This window comes from Mesocricetus auratus, unplaced genomic scaffold (genome assembly GCF_017639785.1).
Source record: "Mesocricetus auratus isolate SY011 unplaced genomic scaffold, BCM_Maur_2.0 Super-Scaffold_100007, whole genome shotgun sequence".
Classification (NCBI taxonomy): domain Eukaryota; kingdom Metazoa; phylum Chordata; class Mammalia; order Rodentia; family Cricetidae; genus Mesocricetus; species Mesocricetus auratus.
In genome coordinates, this window is record NW_024429191.1 from 32,077,959 (window position 1) to 32,098,537 (window position 20,579).

Sequence of the window (20,579 nt, forward strand, 5' to 3'; positions counted from 1 at the left end):
CTCCTCTGCTTGGGATAGTCTGTCACTTTCTAAGCTCATCTCATGAACTTCTAAATCATATCTGTTTACCTGGCTTTGGGGAAATCTGATGGGATACTCACAGAGCCCACCACTATGCACCCCAACAAAGGCCAAGTAGGGAGAACCACACTTGCATACTCACTAGGCTGCAGTAAGGTGCCCTAGTCCCTGACCAGAATAGTGTCCTAGAAGACCAGTGTGATAGCTCTCTGTTGCTGTGACAAAGATATCTTCAAAGGAAGAAAAGTTTATTTTAGCCCATAGTTTTAGTTCATGGTCAGTTGGCTCCATTATTTGGGGGTTTGTTACACACGCACACTCACACACACACACACACACACACACACACACACTGAGCAATTGAGTATTAGTGGGAAAACTAAGCTTTGAGACACATCTTTTATGAACATTTATTCAACATGGATGACAGATTTAAATGTAAGGTATAAAACTTCTAAATTTGTTATTTTAAAATCGGAGAGAATCTTTGGGATCATTGATTGATTTAGAAGAAAACAAAAGAAATTTATACAATGCTGATAAATTTATGTTAACATTGTCGTTTGCTCTACAAAAGAGTTGTTCAAGGGAAGAATAAACAAGCTGTAGATGAGAAGAAACTATCTGTGAGCCACGTGCCGATCAAAGACTGGCTTGTAGGATGTGCAAGAAGTCTCAAAACTCAAAAGTTTTCTGTTTCTAAAATTCCATTTACAAAAGGGTCTAAGTGAATGCAATGGCTCACATTTGTAATCCCAACACTTGGAAGATTGAGGCAGGAGAAGTGCCATGAGTTCCAGGGTTATATTCACTATATAGCAAGTGGTTGCAAGTTATGAAGAGACATTTTATCAAAGAAAACATGTAATTAACACAGTAAAAGGTTGGGGCTGGGGACATGGCTTAAGCATGAGGCCCTGAGTTGACACCCCCAGAACCCATGTAAAAGTGTGTCTAATAATCTCAGTGTTCTAAGGTGAGATTGGAAGGGAAAACAGGAGAATCCCGGGAAAGTCTTGGCCAGCCAGCCTGGAGTGCACAACAGTGAGCAACAAGGGACCTTGTTTCAAGCAAGCAGAAGGGCAAGGACACATACCTAAGATTGCTGTGTGACCTTCAGAGCCCTGGCACAAGTGTGACTACATACCCACATTCTCCCTCCATCTCTTCCTCCCTCCCTCCCTCCCTTCCTCCCTCCTATCCCCGCTCTCTCTCACATACACACAATCACATACACACAGAATTTTAAAAATTATGTCCATCACCATTAGTCATTAAAGAAATGCAAGTTTAAACTACAGTGCACTATCACTATACACCTATCAGGACCAATGAAACACAAATATAAACCGTGGGTGAGACTGCAGACATGGAAACATTAACACTTGGCAGGTGCTAATGCAAAACAGTGCAGCCATTCTGAAAAACAGTTTAGCCAATGTCTCTTTCTCTCTTTTTTGGAAACACTTTATTTAAAAATTGCCATTAAAAAATTGAACATGAAATTATTGTCCTAACCAGAAGTTGCATTTGTGGGCATTTGTCCCAGAGAAATGAACATTTATATTCACATAAAAGTGTTTATAGCAACTTTATTCATAATAGCCCCAAAGTAGAAACAACTCAGGTGGTTAAATAAATGTGGCACAGCTACATCAGGGGATGCTACTCTGCAATACAAAGCAAGTGACTGTTGACACATGGGACACTGTGGAGGAGTACTGGCACTTACACAGGGTAGAGAAAAGCTAACTTCCAAAACTGTGTATTGCAATTATTTTATAATAGTCTCAAAATGAAAAGATGATAAGCATAAGATTACTCATTTATAGAGATTGGGGATGGGAAAGGACAAAAGAAAAGGGGGTGGTACAGTTGGATCCTTTCTGCCCTGCCCATCAGTTCCCATAGTTGCTAATGAAATAACACTCTGAGGCTTAATATTAAATTGTTTGGCTGATTGTCTCATAAATTAATCCACTTCTATTAATCTGTGTATTGCCAGGAGACTGTGGCTTACCAGTAATGCCCTGGCATGTTATCCCTTTGGCAGCTACATGGTGTCTCCCTGACTCCACCTTCTTTCTCTCTGCATTTTTGTTTGGATTTCCCACCTAGCTATATTCTGCCCTGCCATGGGCCAAAACAGCTTTATTCACCAACCAAACAAAGCAACGCATATTTGCAGCATACAGAAGGACGTCTCATATCATCTCCTCTTTTCAATTTAAAAAGGAAGTTTTCAGGTCCAACATAGTAAAATTACATTTAACAAAATAGTTATCAAGCAAGAATTGCAGTTACAATATTTAGTCTATTTGCATTTGGCAAAATTAAAGAAAATACTCTTACCATTTATCCTATCTTTGTGAGTATAAAGTTTTGTATCTCTTATCATAACTATGGAAAACTATAAGTATCTAGTCTTAAACTCTATCAAAGACCCCAGAAGAATATATATTTCCTAAGTAAACAGGAAGTGTATTGCAAGCAATTTCCAAAATTCTAGAAATGACAGAGACATCTGGATGCTTGGACAGTCAACCAAAACTCCTCTGCAATGTTGGGACATCTATCTTCAGGCCTAGAATATCTGGCAGACTTTTCAGTGAGGCATGAAATTTGAAGATCTGTTCTGCCTTGTACTGGCAAAGTTCATCAGTCGCTTTCTTCTGTGTCCTGTAGAATGACTGGCAGACTCTTCCATGAAGCAGGAACACTGAAAGACTGTCGCATCTTGTTTAGCAGTCTTCTCTGTGGTCCTACATGTCCAGTTTATTCAGTATACAGTCAAGCAGTCCAGGCAAGAGTAGCTTCTTGTTCAACTGCTTAGAAAACAAACTCCATATGGAGTTTCTTCAATACACACCTTATTTATTTATTTACCATGTATACAGTATTCTGCCTACATGTTTGCCTGCAGGACAGAAGAGGGCACCAGATCTCATCATAGATGGTTATAAGCCACCAAGTGGTTGCTGGGAATTGAACTCAGGACTTGTGGAAGAGCAGCCAAAGCTCTTAGCCTCTGAGCCATTTCTCCAGTCCCGATGCATAGCATCTTTATTGAAGTAGGTTGGTGTTGCCCGGAGCAGACATGTTTCATTGTCATGAAAAACCAAGTTCTTAAAACACTTTAAATTCTGTAGGTCTTTGAAGTAATTGAAGATTATTTATCCATCTGAAATATATCTCCATATATCTAGAAACCCTAACTAACATTATTTTAAGTTTGATTGTTATAGATGACTATTAATCTGCATTTCTAAATTATATATTATATTTAAAATGAGATTCTTAAACATAACATCTTAAATATACATACATATAACAAAATTAACCTTAAATTTATGTCAATAAACTAAAATCCATACCAATATATTCATTTCTATATCATATCCCCCTTTTTAGAAAGTGATTGACTGTGACCCCATTTATAATTAACTCCCTTTAAATGAAAACAAATATTTATAAACAATATTTGGGAATTTGGGTATAGTTTTCTAGACAACTTCCTGCTGATTGGGGGTGCTGAGAAAATTTAAAAATATGGTTAAAGCTTGGCTGTATTAGTCTGTGAGGTTGCATCCTCTCAGCCAGTAGTCTTGAAGCTATTTCAGGGGATCTTGTTTGATCAAGCAATATTAGCCTGAAAGGAATTCATAGCTTTTTATCTTCTGTGGAAACAAAACAGAACCTCTTTTCCCAAGTAACATGTCCTTAGACTTAAATTTTGAAGTCAAGATACCATTAAAATATATATGTTGGTTTATCTTAGCAGTCCCTATAATAAAACCTTCAAAATATTCAAAGAAAGCACAATAATATACATAACCCAGACTCTATATTTTCCATCTTTACATGGCCCATTATAATTTTTATTACCCTATCTCTCCTTTAAGGACCTCAGTTTATTATCCTTAAATTATTTTTTAATCTATGACTTTGTCTATCCTCTATCCTCTCTCTCTCTCTCAAGCCCATGTACATTTACCAAACACATTGTGACCTGTTTACAGGTCCTTTTGTCTGAATCTGTCCTTATTGTGTATCTGTAATTCTCTTCTGACCCGGAGAGTTTTTTAGATGTTAAGAGGGTATGGCTAGGACCAGTGGCTTTAGTGGCTGGCTTCCTGAAATTCGGTTTTCCAACATGGCAGAGGTGCATTCACTACCAGCTGTGGGATCGGTGGGAGCTGTGCTCACCACCTGAACTTTGGGACGCAATGTGCAGCATGCTGCCTGTAAACCTTCTTTGTCAGTATTAGTAAAAGCTAAATCTGCCATGTAGAATGTTGCACTGCCTGGAAACGCCTCTGTGTACTACAGCAGGGATCTGCCATGCTGTGCTCAAGCCTGAATGCCATGGTGTCTGTGCACCATGGCCTGCATGAGAAACAGAACCAGGAAGTTATCCTCAGCTCTATATTTGCATTCCAGAACCCCTCCCTCTTTTTGTTTTTTAGCTTTCTTGGGTCTTACATGGAAACTCTAGAGCCCCACATTGGACACCAGATGGAGTTAGATTCTTTCTGTCCCTCCCATTGGTTTCTGCAGCCACTTATAAAATAACACTCTGAGGCTTAATATTAATTATAATTGTTTGGCCAACGGCTCAGACATATTACTGGCTAGCTTTCTATTATATATTAATCTGTGTATTGCCTCAAGGTTGTTTGCTTACTGGTAATGCTCTGGCATGTTATTCCAGATGCTACATGGCATCTCCCTGACTCCACCTTCTTTTTTACCATAACTCTGTTTGGATTTCCTGCCTAGCTATATTTTGCATGGCCATTGGTTAAAACAGCTTTATTCATCGACAAATAAAAGCAATGCATATTCACAGCATATAGAAAGACATCCCATATAAGGATGGATGTGGCCATATGAGAAATTTTTTGGATGGAAAAGCTCTTGTCAAGGTCAAGATCCTGGTTAAGATATTGCATATGGTTTAAAAGATGCTGGTAGAAGATGAAATGGAGTGAGGTATACACAGGACCCATTTGTGTTATTGTTTGAAACTATGAAGGACTGGAGAGTTTGATAAAGTGACTGCTGTACAAGTAGGAGAGCTTGAGTTCAGATCTGCAACCCATGCAAAAGTGTGATGTGTCCACAGGTCTACTACCTAGTGCTGGGGGATCACTGGCTAGGGAAGCTAGCCCAAATGAAGAAGTCCCAGGTTCAGTGTCTCAAAATAATAAGGTAGAGAGCAACTGAAGAAGACATTTAACATGCAGCTGGCCTCAATACATGCACTCAAGGGTGAGCACATCTTCACATACACATGCCACACGCACCCTGTGTATGTGGGGGCTTGAAGAGGGCTCAGAGGTTCACAGCACATATAGCTGCTGCAAAGGATCTGAGTTCAGTTCCCAACACCCACACCAAATGGCTCACAACCGCTTGTAACTCCAGATCTAGGGGGTCTGATATCCTCTTCCAGTCTCCACAGACATCTGCACTCATGCACATAACCACATACACAGATGTACATGTAATTTAAAGTTAAAAAATCCATTTGCAGTAAGAGGCGGTAGGCCTGAAAGAGTGTGGCAGGGACCACAGGGTGGGTAAGTGAGGTCAGGGGAGGATACACATGCACCCTTTGCTTAGGTTGTCTTTTAGCTAAAAAGCATGAGCTGTGTGAGATGCTGAGGATGTTAAATTGTTTTTCTTCTTAGTCATAGATGTTTGATTTGTGCCCATAAAAGACTATGTTTAAAGATGAGAAACAGAAGGAACCCAATGATGAAATGCAAGATAATTAAGGGTGGAAAAATGGCAAATCTACAATACTGCTACAGAATTACCTTTGCCAATCTGTGAATTGCATTCATCTGAGAAAGAATCCTTATATGGACCCTCGTGATGCCTTTGGTACTTCAAAAACAGTGTTAAAAAAAAAAGAAACTAGGGTGACAATTACATCCAATTTGGGTTTGCATTTGAGAATAAAGGTTTTATCTACACCTACAATGTGACATTTTGCAGAGTACTTGTAAATGGTGGCCTGGAATCTTTCCCTTCCTGTCATTTATAAATTAAACATAAAAATTATAAAAATAAAACAGTAGTATTTTAAGCATACACATCCAGAAATTTTTAAAATTTATTTTATTTTGAAGCAGGGCCTCTTGAATCCCAGGGTATTCTTGAACTTGATACATAGTTGAGGATGACCTTGAACTTCTGATTTCCTTGACTCTACTTCCTGAGTGTATGCTGGGTCATGTAGTGCTAGGGTCCAAGTTGAGACTTTGTATTTGATATGCAAGCATGTTACCAATGGAGCTGTATCCAGAATTTTCTATGTCAATTTTTGGAGGACATTTTTTTGCTCATGATTAATGCTGTGTCAGTGCTTACACAGTCTTCCAATTTGCTATGATATCACCTCTTAGTGTATTTGTCAGAAAGTTACACTTTCTTCATAGAATTTAACAAAAATACAAAATAAAATGTGACTGTGACATTAATCTTATGGCTATTATTCCTGATTGCATTAAAGCAAACTTCAGGACACAATATTTTATGTAATACCCTAAAAGACTTTGTTGAAAACAACAGATCCCACTTTTGGGTAGATACTACCCCAAAATGGCAGGATTATTTGAAAGTGGTTTTAAGCAGCATTGTAGAGAAAGACATTTGCAAGTCACATATGGCTAGGCAAGGCTGATGTGTGTACATGAGTTTGTCAGCGTTAAAGCCTCTTGTCAAGTCACTTGCTATATAGCCACTGTCTTTATCTAGTGCAATTAGAACTGGAGGATCCTGATTGATTGTACATTCCCTATAACAGAAAATTTCCACAATCTGAGTATTGGGTTAAAGTCCAAACCCTTCACCCCTCGCCCCGCATGAAGACCTTGTCAAATATGGTGCGGAGCACATTTCCACATGCCAAGTAGGAATGCCTCCCTACAGGCCTCATCATCAGTCCCGAGCTGGCTTTTATTTCTGCTTTGACTTCTAGTGTGACATGTTTTTCTACTGCTTGCCATGAGAAACCCCCAATTCAACTGATTTAGGAACCATGAGAAACCTAAGTCCCAATTTAGAAGCTTCGAGGTTGATTATATCAGTAACTCACTCCAGACCTAGGTTCCTTCCCCATCCTTCCTCTTCTGTCCTCCAGGGGTCAGGACAGCTGTTCTCAAGAGCACAAGTTGTTGTCCATGAGTGTACAAGACCCTTGGGATTAGTGATGGTATCAAGAGAAGAGGTACCATGTCTTCCTGGGATTCTCTTGGTTCTCCAGGAAGTTTTCTCTCTGGTTTCCTTGGCTAACACTGCCCCACCACACACACACACACACACACACACACACACACACACACACACACACACACACACACTCAGCACTTTTATTGACCAATTACCATGAATGTCTTGATGGTGCTGCCAGTGAGCATTTGAATGGGAGTGACATGCTTCAGTCAGGAAACACTAGAAAAAAGAATTTTGAGTCTGCAACTAATTTTGAGTCTACCAGGGTTCTTCAAGATTACATGCTTGGGTTTTATTTCATGATGAGGGTTTGTGATGAGGAGAACAATGAAAATAGGCTCTTCACATACCTTACCTATTTGTAGGAGTTACATCTTGAGACATGTGTTGTCTGCAGTGTGTAAGGGATGCAGAATGGCCATAGTGACCACAAGGATTCAGGTCAGATCTAGCTCTGCCATTTTCCAGCCAGTTAGTATTTTTTGGTTAGGAATACCTGTTATCATTAAAGTTAGTATTTAGGGTTAGTAATAGGGTTTAGGGCAAGAGTTGAGGTTAGGGACTATGGGTGGGGGGTTAGAGTGAGTGCAGATAGGGTTTATGGTTAGAATCAGGGTTAGTGTTTACAGTTAAAGTTAGTGTAAGATGAGGGTTAGAGTTGGTGGTTAGAGTTAGACTTCGTGTTTGGGATTAGAGCTGAGGGCCTAGGTTAGGGTTGGGATTAAGGTAAGAGTTGAAGGTTAAGCTTAGGTTTGGGGTTTAGAGTTATGGTTGGGGTTTAGGTTCAGGGCTGGAGTCCATGCATAATTATGATTTAATATACATTATATGATAATGTGATGGCAGTAATGATAATGGTGTTCTAGACAGAACTTTGTCTTAACAGCTCAATATCTGGTCTTCTTACCTGCCACCATCTGTGCCCTCCTTGTCTATACTGTAGCTGGAATGACTTTTTAAAGATATTCCATTGATCATGCCATATACTTTGTTCAGAAGCCTCTACTACCTCCCGTGGTAGCTACAATAAGAACTCAAGTCTGTCTAATCCTTAGATGCTTTCTGACATCCCTATTTCCTCCCCCTTTCCATCTGGGTCCATGGCTAAGCCACTCTGGCACAGCTGATATCACGTCCATTCCCAGCACTGCTCTGGGCCTTCTGTGAACGGGCTGCTGCTTGAAGCTCCTACATCTTTCCCTAGCTATTTATCTTTCTGCTCTAAGCCCCTGCAAAGAGAGAACCTTCTCCTCTGACCTCCCTAAAGGCACAAAGGACAGCCAGTAGGTGCTAATACTTTTTCAAGAAGATAATATTAGTGACAAATGTTTGAGTTTGTATTTTCACTTTTTGCCCCTCTGTCTGTTGCTTTCCTTCTAGGCTCTTCTGTCCTCCCTCTCTCCTGACCTCAGCAGACTGTGATACTAAGTTGCATGGAAGCCTCATCTTCTCATTCCAATTTTAAAGTCTGATGTGCCCCGAACTCTTAGAATAATAAGCCCAATTTCCTTTAGTCACTGGAGCCTTTCTTGGGTTCCTTGTGCCATCAATCTAGCCTCTGGGAGTCAATGGGGGTCTTTGTCTCTGGAGCAGTGTCATGGAGAAGGGCTTCATTGTTCATCTCCCTCCATCTTTTAGTACCCACCATGTCTTTCCATCATTGCATCTTCTCATTCATCCTAACTTCTGAACAGACGTCTCTCCTCTACCAGACTGCTTCTTCATTAGCCTTGAAATTCTCTCAATCACAGTTATCTCCTGGATGAATCTCATACTTATTTTTATGCTGCTCTTCTCCATAAGCTAAATCTTAAAACAATTATCTGGGGCCAGAGAGCTGGCTCAGTGGGCCAAATGCCTCGTGTAGAAGCATGGGGATCTGAGTTTTAACCCCAGCACCCACAGAAAAGCAAAGCATGGGAACATGACCCTGTCACCCCAGTGCCAGGAGCCAGAGGTGAGAGACCCTGTCTCAAAAGCTAAGGTGGAAAATGACAAGGAAAACACCCTACAGTGACTCACACACACACACACACACACACACACACACACACACACACCACCACACCACTCATATACACTCATGTATAATCTCACAATTATTTTGAGTGTAATTTTTCATTTAGATTTAGAATTTATTGCTCACATCCCCCAAATCTCTGCCTGATTCCATGAACCATTGTTTAACAAGTTCAGTGTTAACATTGGAGTTGGGAGGTTTTGATATCAGGGATATTTTCAAATCAAAGTGATACCAACTTCTATAAAGACTTGTGAATGGAAAAAAAATGAGGCCATGACTGTTCCCAGGTTTGGTGGAGAAGGTTTATTGTAGGTATGAGTGAGAAAACAGCCAAAGGCATCTGGAATAATCCAGACAGAACTGGGCCATGGGGGTAGGGAGAAGAAGAGAGAGGAGCAGGAGTCAAGGGGTCAAGAGGCCTCATAACCCAATAGCTGGGCTATATAGGAAAGTTGGGGGAAGGGAAGCTCAGAGGTTGGAGAGGTAGAGGATATGGGTCTGGGTATACCAGCCAGGATGACTCTATAACCATATTTGCTGAGAACCTGCCAACCAACATACATTTTGATATGTTAAACAGGCACCTCAGTTAGCCATTTGTCCTGAGTTTGAGACCTATCAACTGCTGTGGTAAAGATACAGACATTTTGGATGGAAAGTAGTCTTAGAACTTCATTTACAAGGCTGGAGAGATGTCTTAGTGGCTGAGAGTACTGACTGCTCTTCCAGAGGACCTAGGTTCAATTCCCACCATCCAAATGGTGACCCACAATCACCTGTAACTCCAGATCCAGGCATGCCTTGGTCTCCTGTGGAATTGGAAACTAAAGGCAATGTACCCTGCTCAACTTCTCACTATAGGCTTGAGGATTTAGTAAGACAAGTAAGAAAGAGCCTTAAAAGTGGTAAAGTACCAGCCACAGAGATGGCTCAGTGGTGAAGAGCCAGGACCTCTCCAGCAGAGTTTGATTCCTAGCAACCATGCCTGGTGGTGGTTCACAACCACCTCTAAGTCTAGCTCCTGGGGACCTGATGCCCTCTTCTGGCCTCCTTGGGTACCTACACACACATGTATACCCCCACCCCCCACTTATACATAACTTAAAATAAATCTTTTAAGAGTTAAATATAAACAAACAAACAAACAAATAAATAAATAAAGGTCACTGTTAGCCTGGGCTACATAGTGAGAATTTGTCTCAAAACATAACAAAACACGGGATGTTTGAACTTCTTGGCCTTGTAGAGAAGAAATACATTTATTAATCACTTATTTTGTGTTTCTGAATCTGGATAGCTGAAACACTCACCAACAACAAAGGCCGAAGGCTAGGGAAGTAATAAAATTTGTGTCCAGAGCCCTTCCACTCCAAACTTACTACAATGTATGGAATTCAAAATTAACTTAAAAACAACAACAACAACAACAACAAAACCAAACTTTCCCAAGCACCCTAGTTAGCTAATGAGAAATAGTGTGCTCTCAAGTTTTGAAACAAGGATGCCGACCAACTCTGAAACTCTCTGTGGGAAATCTAGCCTAGTTCCCAACTTGGGGTGTGCTAGTACATCAAGAATTATACTGGAAGATGAAAGCCGGAGCACTTGGAAGAGGTGTCAAAGTGTGGCGTCGGATGCTGCCTCCTGGAGGCCTGTTTGACTTCAACCTTCACACCTCACCTTCTTTCATCCCAAGGTTTCAGCCCAGTGATCACAACGGCTCACTGTGGAGGTCAGCACAGGCTCTTACAGAGTAATCAGCACATCTGGCTTATAGCAGTTTCATTCTCCTTCCTGGGAAAGCATGAAGAAGCCGAGTGTTGTTCAGAACATTAAACATCACTATTTCTGGCCTATGGCCAGTCTGCAGGCCTTGACTTATACATGACCTCTAGTTATTAAGAAAACAAACAAAAAACAAAGCTCCAAAGTCCTGCCTGGAATAGCGGAAATACTGCCCCTGGGCTGTCCTGGAGGCTTGGTGCTTACAAGAGGAATCCGAATTTCTCCTCCACCTCAACTTGGAGGGCTTTGTGTGATTTAACCTTGTCTGTAGACTTAGGGTACAAGTTGCACAACATCACTTTGCTGCTGCCCTGCCGCCTGTTAGGGCCACACCTTTCTTTTTCTCAAGATGGAAAGTGCTACACCGCCTTGATTCCAGATTTACACAGAGAATCCAGCCTCCAGACAGCCTCGGGGTTCATCCACGGATGGCCTTGGCAGAAAATCATAGTCAAATAGCAGGAGCCTCATGCTGGCCACAGCCCCAGGGCACAGAGAACACAGCTGCCTTTTTATACCTGAGTGCAAATCTTGGTGTTCACAGGGCAAGTCACAGCTCACTAAGACCTGGAAGTCTCCTGATTTTGTGGTTGGGAAGCTGTTAGGACTGGGTCTGAGTTGCACCACTCACTGGGCAGTAGTAGGAAGGAGGGCTAGATACCAGGCCAAAAACCTGAGCAAGAAAGGCTAGTTGGCCCATTCATTGCAGTGTCTGCAGCAACCAGCCCAGTGGCTTGTACTCTCCAGAGGCAGGGTGGAAGGAAAGACTCACCAGCCTTTTAGTATTTCCCCACTTCCTTTTATATTTAACTAACCTTATCTCCAGAAAAGCCAGGTTTCACCCTCCTGCAAGTCAGGAGAGATCCCAAAGACACAGGCAGGACACTGTACTCCTAAGCCAAAAGCCACTGGGCATCCATACAACACAGCAGGAGGCAGGACCTAGCTACCAGGTGCTGCTTTCTCAGGTGTGAGGTTAGATCAAGTGTGACAAAGGTGATTTTTGCAACTTATCTAAGCACATATCAAAAGCTATGGAGGTTGAAGGGAGAGTTGAAAAAGCCTGGAAGCCGCTCCGTCTCAGGATCAGGAGAGGGGAAAATGTTCTTGTTTTAGGAACAAGACATGCTGCCAACTCGGGTGGGTCAGGCTTGGCAAATGTCACCTGGGAATTTTTTTTAAGAGCCTATAGTTGGGAGTAACGAAAACTTTGCTCTTTCACAGGTAGTTGTTTCTCAACGCTGGGAGGAGTGTCCCCAGCATTTTGCTTAAGGGACATCTCGCTTGGTGCATTGTACCGACCCGCTCCGGCTTCACGAGAAATGGCCGCTGATTGAGAACAATTCTGCGCTTTGAGCAAAGCACAACCTTGGGGGAGGCTGGCCTGGAAAAGGAGCTCTGAGGAGAGAAGGGGTGAGTAGGAAAACGGAGGCAGAGGGTTGTCACCTGCTGAGCTTCCCGAGAGCTGGGGAAAGAGAGTCACCCTGGCCAGGTGGTGCAGGGCACAGGGAATCCTCGCGCCCCGCGTGTGCGTCGGGCTACTCCACACCTGCCGCGGGGTCTGACCGGTAGGCGAGCGGGCCGGCAAGCACAGGTGGTGGCGATTGGGCAGGCGGGGCCCGGAGGGTGACGTCACGGGCTCCGGTCCCGGCGGCAGAAATAGGGCAGCCGCGGCAGCGGTGGCACAGCGGCGGGCGGCGGAGGCACAGAGAGCTGGAGCTTGGACTGTCTCTAGCACGCCGGGGTACCAGCCGACAGCCGGAGACGACCCAGCGGAGGACGCGGGGGCCGGGTCCCTGCCTCTGTTGCCGCCACGGGGCGCTCCCTCCCTTCTACCCGAGTCCGGCCACCTGGTCTTCCTCTCGGCCCCGGCCACCGCAGGTAAGCGGAGCGCAGCTCTGGAGCAGATGCGGGTGTCCGAGTCGTGCCACTGCCGCCAGCCCGTCCCGCTGCTTCCAGTCGAGGTCCCGACGCCCGCAGCTCCGCAGCTCGCTGCAGGGCCCGGTGCGGGCGTTCGCCGGTCCTCACTGCCTACGCCTGGAGAGCCAAGTTTGCGCGCCTGGCCGCGGGCACGGGACCGCAGGGCCGGGGCTCCGTAGGGCCACCCTGGATGCGCTAGGACTGGAGGCTAAAGCTGGGGCATCTGGGGCATGATACCAGGGTATCAGAGTGGGGAACGGAGCGATCCTTATAGGCGCGCGGGGCGCCACGCAGAACCGCTCCAGCTGAGCTCGAAGCTCACGATCCGCACCGAGACTCTGCAGGCACCGCTCTTGGGCTCTGAACCCCGAATGGTCTCGGCCGAACCTTGGCGAGCGACAGACCCTGGCTTGGACCCATGCCCTTGGCTCGGATCTAGAGTGCGGGGCTTTCATCTTCTGTACCTCCTTCCCCTCCGCTTTGCGGGGAAACTTGCGTCCCCTTGTCGCAGCCAAAAGATGAGCTGCGCCTCTCCTGGCCCTCGTTTTACACCATGGTCCCTGGTCTAGGGAGCTCTCAGAGGGCATCCGGGCAGAACTCTGCTCTGGAGACCCTGCGGCTGTAATTCTGCGAGGCCACAGTTGTTGCTAGTAAGCGGCTGTTGTAGCCCACTGGGAAGTGTCCAAGGAGCAGTTTGTCCTGAGGACATTCAGGTTGGCGGCTTGGTGCTAACAGTGGCTGTGCTGAGTGATCTCACTGTCCCCTTAGCCCCAGTGAAGGAAGAGAGACAAACCATTCTCAAGTTTCAGAGGAGACCTGGGGAACGCAGGCAGAGTGCTGCTCTTGGGGTACACATTGCCTAGAGGTTGGGTACCACTGCAGCACCAGGCTTTGAGCATTCCCTTCAGCTGACAAAGCCGTGTCCCACTTGGCTTCCCTCATGCCGGCCACCTGAGGACTTCATATCCTGAAACTCTTTCGAGGGCAGAAACGGACAGACAGCAGTCAGTAGAGCTCCTGGTGTCCTGGATTTGGCGAGCATCTGTGCTGTGTTTTGGTCTAATCAGAATTCCCTGGCAGCTGGGTTCCCCACTAGGTCTGCATTTGCTCCCAGTACTGTTCCACCTTGCACTGCCCAGAGGACTTCTCTCCCTCCAGAAAACCAGCCCTTGACACTGATGAATAGCGCTTCTGTAGTCTGCCCTCCGCTCCCCTCTAGGGGTCGCTTCCACCGAGGTTTCCATGAGTGAAAAACAGCACCAGTAGCTGTTGTCTTAGGAAATCTGTTACAAGCCTGTGTGCCAAGAATTGTACTAGATACCCCCTACCCGTGAGGTACCCAAACCCACCCCCCTTTCATGTGCCTAACACAGAAATGGGGTAACTGCTAGACAAAAACAGTGCACAGCAACACCTCTTGCCATTTTCTAAGGGGGAAGGGGAATCATGAAGAAGACATCAGGACTTTCCCAGAAAGCACCCAAGTTATTTTCCTATCCACCAGCCTTTGGTGAAACACGGGTAAATTTTAGCAATATATTCTCATCCTTGGTACTGGCCAGTTTCGTTCTAGTCCCTCTGACTCTGAGGACAGGCTGTAGTGTGGAAATTTGTGGAAAGCAAACTGGCGGGGGAATAAGTGGGGCTTGTGTGGTATCAGAGCCCCAGCACCTCCCCCATTCAACGCTTGAACCCCTGTGCCTTACAGAACACAGTTGCTTCCTGCTGTAATTGTGAGAGAAGGGACTGAAGGCTCAGGTCATTTCTGCCACCATCAGCTAAATGCTGACTTCCATCCTCCCATCGTGGGAACCAAGACCTCCTTCTTCCAAGACTTCAGCTTGAACCAGAGGTCACCCAAGGAAAGAATCCACTGGACACAGTGTATTAATTAACATTCCTAATTACATTGTTCCAGTGCCTTCTATTTTCCTCTTAGAACTTTGAGGTTATCAATATCTGTTAATTCCAGAAAGGCTTTTATTTTTTCCTTCCAGAGATGGACCAGCTTGTTGACTTGGGACTAGGTCCCTCACCATGCTTTACCTTCTGCTAAGGACGTGTAGGATCTATTTATTTACTGTGACCTCATGTGGCGATCTTCTTAATAGTCTTTTACAGGGACTGGAATTGAGCAGTTAAGTGTCCCCACCTACCCTTAATGTCTACCCTATCTCTGAAGGTATTTTTCTCTGCAAGTCCCACCTCTTGGTGTCATTTATGTGTAGTTATTGTTCTTCCAAACTGAATGAAATCAGATATTTCAAGAGAGTATCTCTCCTGTCTCTTAATACATAACACCAAGGCATGGAATATCAAATATAATGGAAAAAACACAGTTAAAAGAATGTATTTATGGGCGGGAGAGATAGCTCAGCCATTAAAGGCTAGACTCACAATCAAAAATATAAAAGAATGTATTTATGCTGTATTACCTGAAGTTTGGAAGGATAGGGGTGATTAGAAGCCATAGGTGAATGTACAAAGCTTCAGTTCCAAGATCAATGTCATCAATTTATACATTGCATGTGGAATAACTTGGGTAGCCAATTTGTTGGGAAATACATAGGGTGCATAGTTAATAGAAAGTGCAATTTAGGCCTGATGAGATGGTTCAGTGGGTAAAGGCATCTGCTGTCAGGTATAGCAGTCTGAGTTTGAGGTTTAAGATCCACATATGGAATGAGAGAACAGATTCCTGCCACTTCTCTGACTTATACATACACAATAAATAAGTGAATAAATAAATGGAGTAAAAACTTCAGAAGAAAATGTAATTCTACTTAGTTATGGTGTTAAGATGTGCTGCAAAGTTAGCCTGATACAGTTATGTTCTTCTCTCCTCCAGGTTGATATTTTAGAGGCAATTTGGGGGAAATTCAAAGTGGTTTTTCTTTTTTTCCTAAAACAGACACAAATCAAAACTAGAGTCCTAACCCTCTCAGCAGAAATTATGATGTAGTCCCTGGTTTTAGGTTGGGTTTGGTATGTACCCTTCTCCCCATCATTTGGCAGATAGGCAGAAGAGGATAGCAAGGTTCTGGAGTTCACCAATTGATTTCTTTTCATTGACAGACATCAGAACATGGTGTAAAATTTAGTTCCATTGAAGTATCAAGCAGATGTTTGGAAATGGAGGTGCCTCTGAGGTCACAGACCTCACTGTTCTCTTTGAGGCTTTACCGAGTCATATTTATAATTTCTAAGCCATTTGTGTGTGACTAACCCATGGTGACGGGCCTGGTAATGTTCCTGTGTTCTGGAAAAGAGGTCAAGAGAGAAAAAGAGCTGGTGAGTGGTATCCCTGGTGGCTAGCATTCCCGCTTGTCCTGAAAGATTTGGTTACAGGAATAGACAAGACTTAAGCCTATCGCCTGTGGAAGACTCTGGTCGCTGATCCTGCACAGTAAATACAGCTTACACATTGGTTTGTGGTCTCTGGGTGGGGGCAGATCTTGTTTGTTAAACATGAATTCATATTAGTTTTAGTCTTTCCCTAATAACTTTTTAGTCATGGCTTTTCAACTTCCTTTAAAAATCAGCTTGGCATTTGGAATATTACATCATGCTAATTTGTCATTACTCTATAATTTTGAACAGAGAAAGACAGCACAGACACAAGCCTGCTTTACAACATCAGGAAGTTTTGTGGTTTGCACAGAGGCTACAGCACTGACAAGCATGAGCACATCCTGGAAGGGCATGCAAACCTGAGCTCTCTTTATAAGTTTGCGATAGCGTAAGAATGTCGACAGGGGTCTAGGAGGTAGGATGCTGGGGTTAGAGTCTAGGTCTGGACATTGCCTTGATTCCAAACATTTAGTGACTATTAAAGCTACAGCAAGCAGGCTAGTACCTAGTTCTCCTGGCCGTGGGAGAATGTTGAGGACTAGGTGGGGGCCAGAGGAAAGAGTGAAGTGCCTCTCTTCAAACAAATATATTTCATCTGCCAAGTGATTGATGCCCCTAATTGTACGGGAAAAGGTTCTGTCTCAGGGACTCCATCTTGGCAGAGTTAGAACCAGTGATTGGGGTCTGACCAGGATTGATTGAAACATACAACAAATGAAACATAGCCTCAGAAGGAGGTCTAGGTTGATAGAGAGGATCTGCAAACTTTATGAGTAGCTCATCCCCAGATCTGTAATGGAGGAACTCTTGCTAACGGCTAGCTATCAAGGTTATTTAAATTGGCGTTGCAATGAGTTCAGTAGCAGATTGATATCCTCAAAGTGACTTGTGCTCCCTTGAGTTAGAGGAGCATCATTGTCTTCTAGAATCCTGGGTGATTTTTCTTGGAGAGTGTGCCAAGTTGTACCCACTCTGGAATCGGCTACAGAAGGGGCCAGCTTGGCTCTTTCCCCTTGCTCTTTAGCCATGGTCAGAGGCTTGGACAAGCAAAGGAGGCTGGATCTGGGCAGATTTCGGGGGGAAGGGGGAAGAAGGGAGTCCCAGTTTGCTTTGTGTAGATTGACTCTGTCATACAAAGAACTGCTTACTAAGATTAAATATTGCCAAGGGTGGAGAGTCATCAAGGGACAGGTTGTAAGAGAACCACCCACCTGCTGACTGACATGCCATGTAGCTTTGACAGGATACTTACCCTCCCTGTGACCCTATTGTCTCTGTCATCAGATGGGGAGGAAGGATAGTCATTGCCTTCTGTAGGGAGTAAGATGAGGGTTATGAGTGAATGCCTGTAAAGCAGTTAGAATAGTACCTGACACACAGTAATTGCTATGTGAGTGTTAACCAAATAGAGAGTTTCTATTTGGTTATTAGACAGATCATCAAAATTGATTTAGACCTAATATTAATTCTTCTTTTTATTGACTGAGTTGTCATAAAACTCAAGTTGAAAATTTTTAGGCTGTTGCTGTTCCAGATGCAATGAATTGTCAATCACCCTTTGTATAAAATGACATCCAAGACACATCCACAGTGTAAATGAAATCAGCTAGTGGTGGCCTAACTGAGCTGCACTTTATAAAGAAGCTGTGTAGGCTTATTTGGATCTGGCTCACATGTCTCCCTGTCTTCAAATAAGGTCTTAATAGGGAACCTCAATGCAAACTGAATAAAGATCAGTGTCAGCTCCAGCTACCAAGGCTAGCTGGAGCCTTGAAGTGTTGGAGTGTCCTGAAACACCTCTCAGAATTCAGCCACTAGTTACCTTCTGGGCCTGCCTCTTAAATGAAGCTACATAGTGCTTGCCAAGATAATAATAGAAATAAATGAATTTTATTTTGATACTATCCATTAATAATAAAAATACCATTGGCTTTTTATTACTAATTAGTTATAGATTACTATGCAGATTGAAAGTAAATTGTTAGATTTTGTGGCTTGCATATTTCATAATTCCAGGAATTCATATCTGTGCATTAAGTAAGGCATATTTTGATTATCTCACTGTTTTTAGTAGTTTTGGGCAAGGGGGCATTATAAGCATTTCTACAGATCTAATGGGATGGACAGAGATGGATTATGGCACTCAGGAGACAAAGAATACCGAGTGTTACAGCTAGGATGAAAAGGTATTCTGGCAATCAGGAGCCAAGGAATACCACAAGTCACAGAAGGACATAGTAGCTTACAGCCCTGCTTCAGGGAGAGGCTTCCCCAGTGTATCAGCTCTGCTCCAGCAGGCGAGGGTTTCCCTGACGAAGTTGCTACAGTTCAGCTCCATTCACCCCACTGGAGAGAGTGTAACAACTGCAGTTCACTGGGGGAAGGTTTACCCTCGTGAAAAGTGTTACAGTCCTGCTCTGCTCTACCCAGGGTCGTCTCTGCTCCAACAAAAGAAGGTCTCACCCAAACCTCATTCAAGAAATTTATCCGGAGGGAAGAATCCAGGAGAGTGACTACCCTCTGTCAGGGTGGCAGAGGACAGCTGAACAGCCCGAACAGCCACAAGGTGAACAGACACAGGGTTTATATAGGACTTCTTAGGGGGGTGGAATTTTCCAGGGTGAGCATTGGTCGGATTTCAATCCCTGAGCTCAGAATGGTTAGATCTCCTGCTCAGGGATTGGTTAGTTTTCTGCACAGGGTTAGGGTCAGATTTGGCTCTGGTTTCAGGACCAAAGTGTATTTCTTTCTTTGGTCCTTTTTAGCCTTTTGGCTCTAGTTTTATTTAGGGTCAGGGTGTATTTCTTTCAATGATTCTGATTCCAGGGACAAAATGTGTTTCTTTGGCACTGGTTTCAGTGTCAAGGTACATTTCTTTGGTTCTGGTTTCAGGGCCAAAGTGTGTTTTCTGGCTTTGCTCAAGGTATGTTTCTTTGGCTGAACCCTTTTTCCTACAGGCATGATAAAGAGGTGAGCAGACCTTTAAATGCAAGCACTTACCACACAAGCATTATTTGTCAGTGGGCTAAGTATGGGCACTTTCTCATTCCAGCTTGAATTACTATAGTTAGCTCTTAAAATATGCAAACGTCCAGTAGCTGCCATCTGCAGTCTCTGTAATGTGGCTCCGGGTCCAAAGAGGATAATTCATGAAGAATATAGAGTTGCTGTATTTATTTTTAGAAAAACAAAAGAGTTGTAGTATGGAAAATATTCCCTTGTAGCCTCATATGGGGGGCTTCTCATCATTCTGAGATTGTCCATCCTTTGTCTAGGGTCAGGCAGTTCATGTTACAGGCCTCACACACACAGGCAGCAGCAGAAGCCACACTGTGCAAAGTGCAGAGCAGGATCAGAGATGGTGACATTCTGATGATAGCTACTGACCACTTGGAGTACTTTCCCAATAGCTTAGCCTCGCCGACAGATGTCAAAAAAGAAAAAAAAAGAAGAAAAGAAAAAAGAATGGTTGAAGAAACAGAGAAACGGGGGTCTGGAGGCTTTCTCTAAAAGGTAGTTATCCCATGTCGTTTCATAAGCCAGAGTGTGGTGTCTCAAGTTTTAGTCTGCCTTCTCCTCTCAGTGGGCATTTCTTTCTCACACATGGGGAGGCAGCCAGAGGCACCTAGGACACAGCACAAGTGGCTTTGTTTGGTGGCCGTGGCCCATAGCACTAGTGACTGAGTGACAGCCTTTGTCCCTTAGTCAGGTTCTTAAAGTGTTCCTACTCCTGATCCCTTCCACCTCTTACATACACTAGATTACAAATCAGATATTTACTGATGAGAAAACCTTAGACTTTTTTTTGTTTTTTTTTTTTGAGGTAGGGCTTCTCTGTATTGTTTTGGAGGCTGTCCTGGAACTCTCTCTGTAGACCAGGCTGGCCCCGAACTCACAGAGATCCGCCTGCCTCTGCCTCCCGAGTGCTGGGATTAAAGGCGTGCGCCACCAACGCTTGGTGACTTGTTTTGTTTTGTTTTATTTTTGCTTTTTGAGACAAGGATTCTCTCTGTGAATGATCCTGGCTATCCTGGAACTCGCTTTGTAGACCAGGCTGGCCTTGGATTCAGAGAGATCCACCTGCCTCTGCCTCTAGAGCACTGGAGTTAAAGGTGCGCACCAACACACTTGGATGACTTTTACTTTTGAAAATTTACTTATTATTTTAAATGTGTGTGTGTAGTAAAGAGGAGGTACCTCCCAGCCCATGGCAGGCCACAGGCATCAGATTCCCCTG

General features: G+C 43.9%; 1 protein-coding gene across 4 annotated transcripts in view; it reads left to right on the plus strand.

Moving 5' to 3' along the window:
• Positions 1–12,310: 12,310 nt before the first annotated feature.
• Positions 12,311–20,579, plus strand: part of Fstl4 (follistatin like 4) — a 406,082-nt gene continuing 397,813 nt past the window's right edge. For 2 of the 4 annotated variants that reach the window (XM_005067777.4, XM_021225903.2), the window contains exon 1: positions 12,736–12,952. The gene's annotated coding sequence lies outside the window, so the exon portion shown is untranslated. Of the gene's footprint in view, positions 12,485–12,735; positions 12,953–18,772; positions 18,909–20,579 lie in introns of those variants that run through there. The other 2 variants (XM_040748610.1, XM_040748611.1) reach the window with 2 other exon arrangements.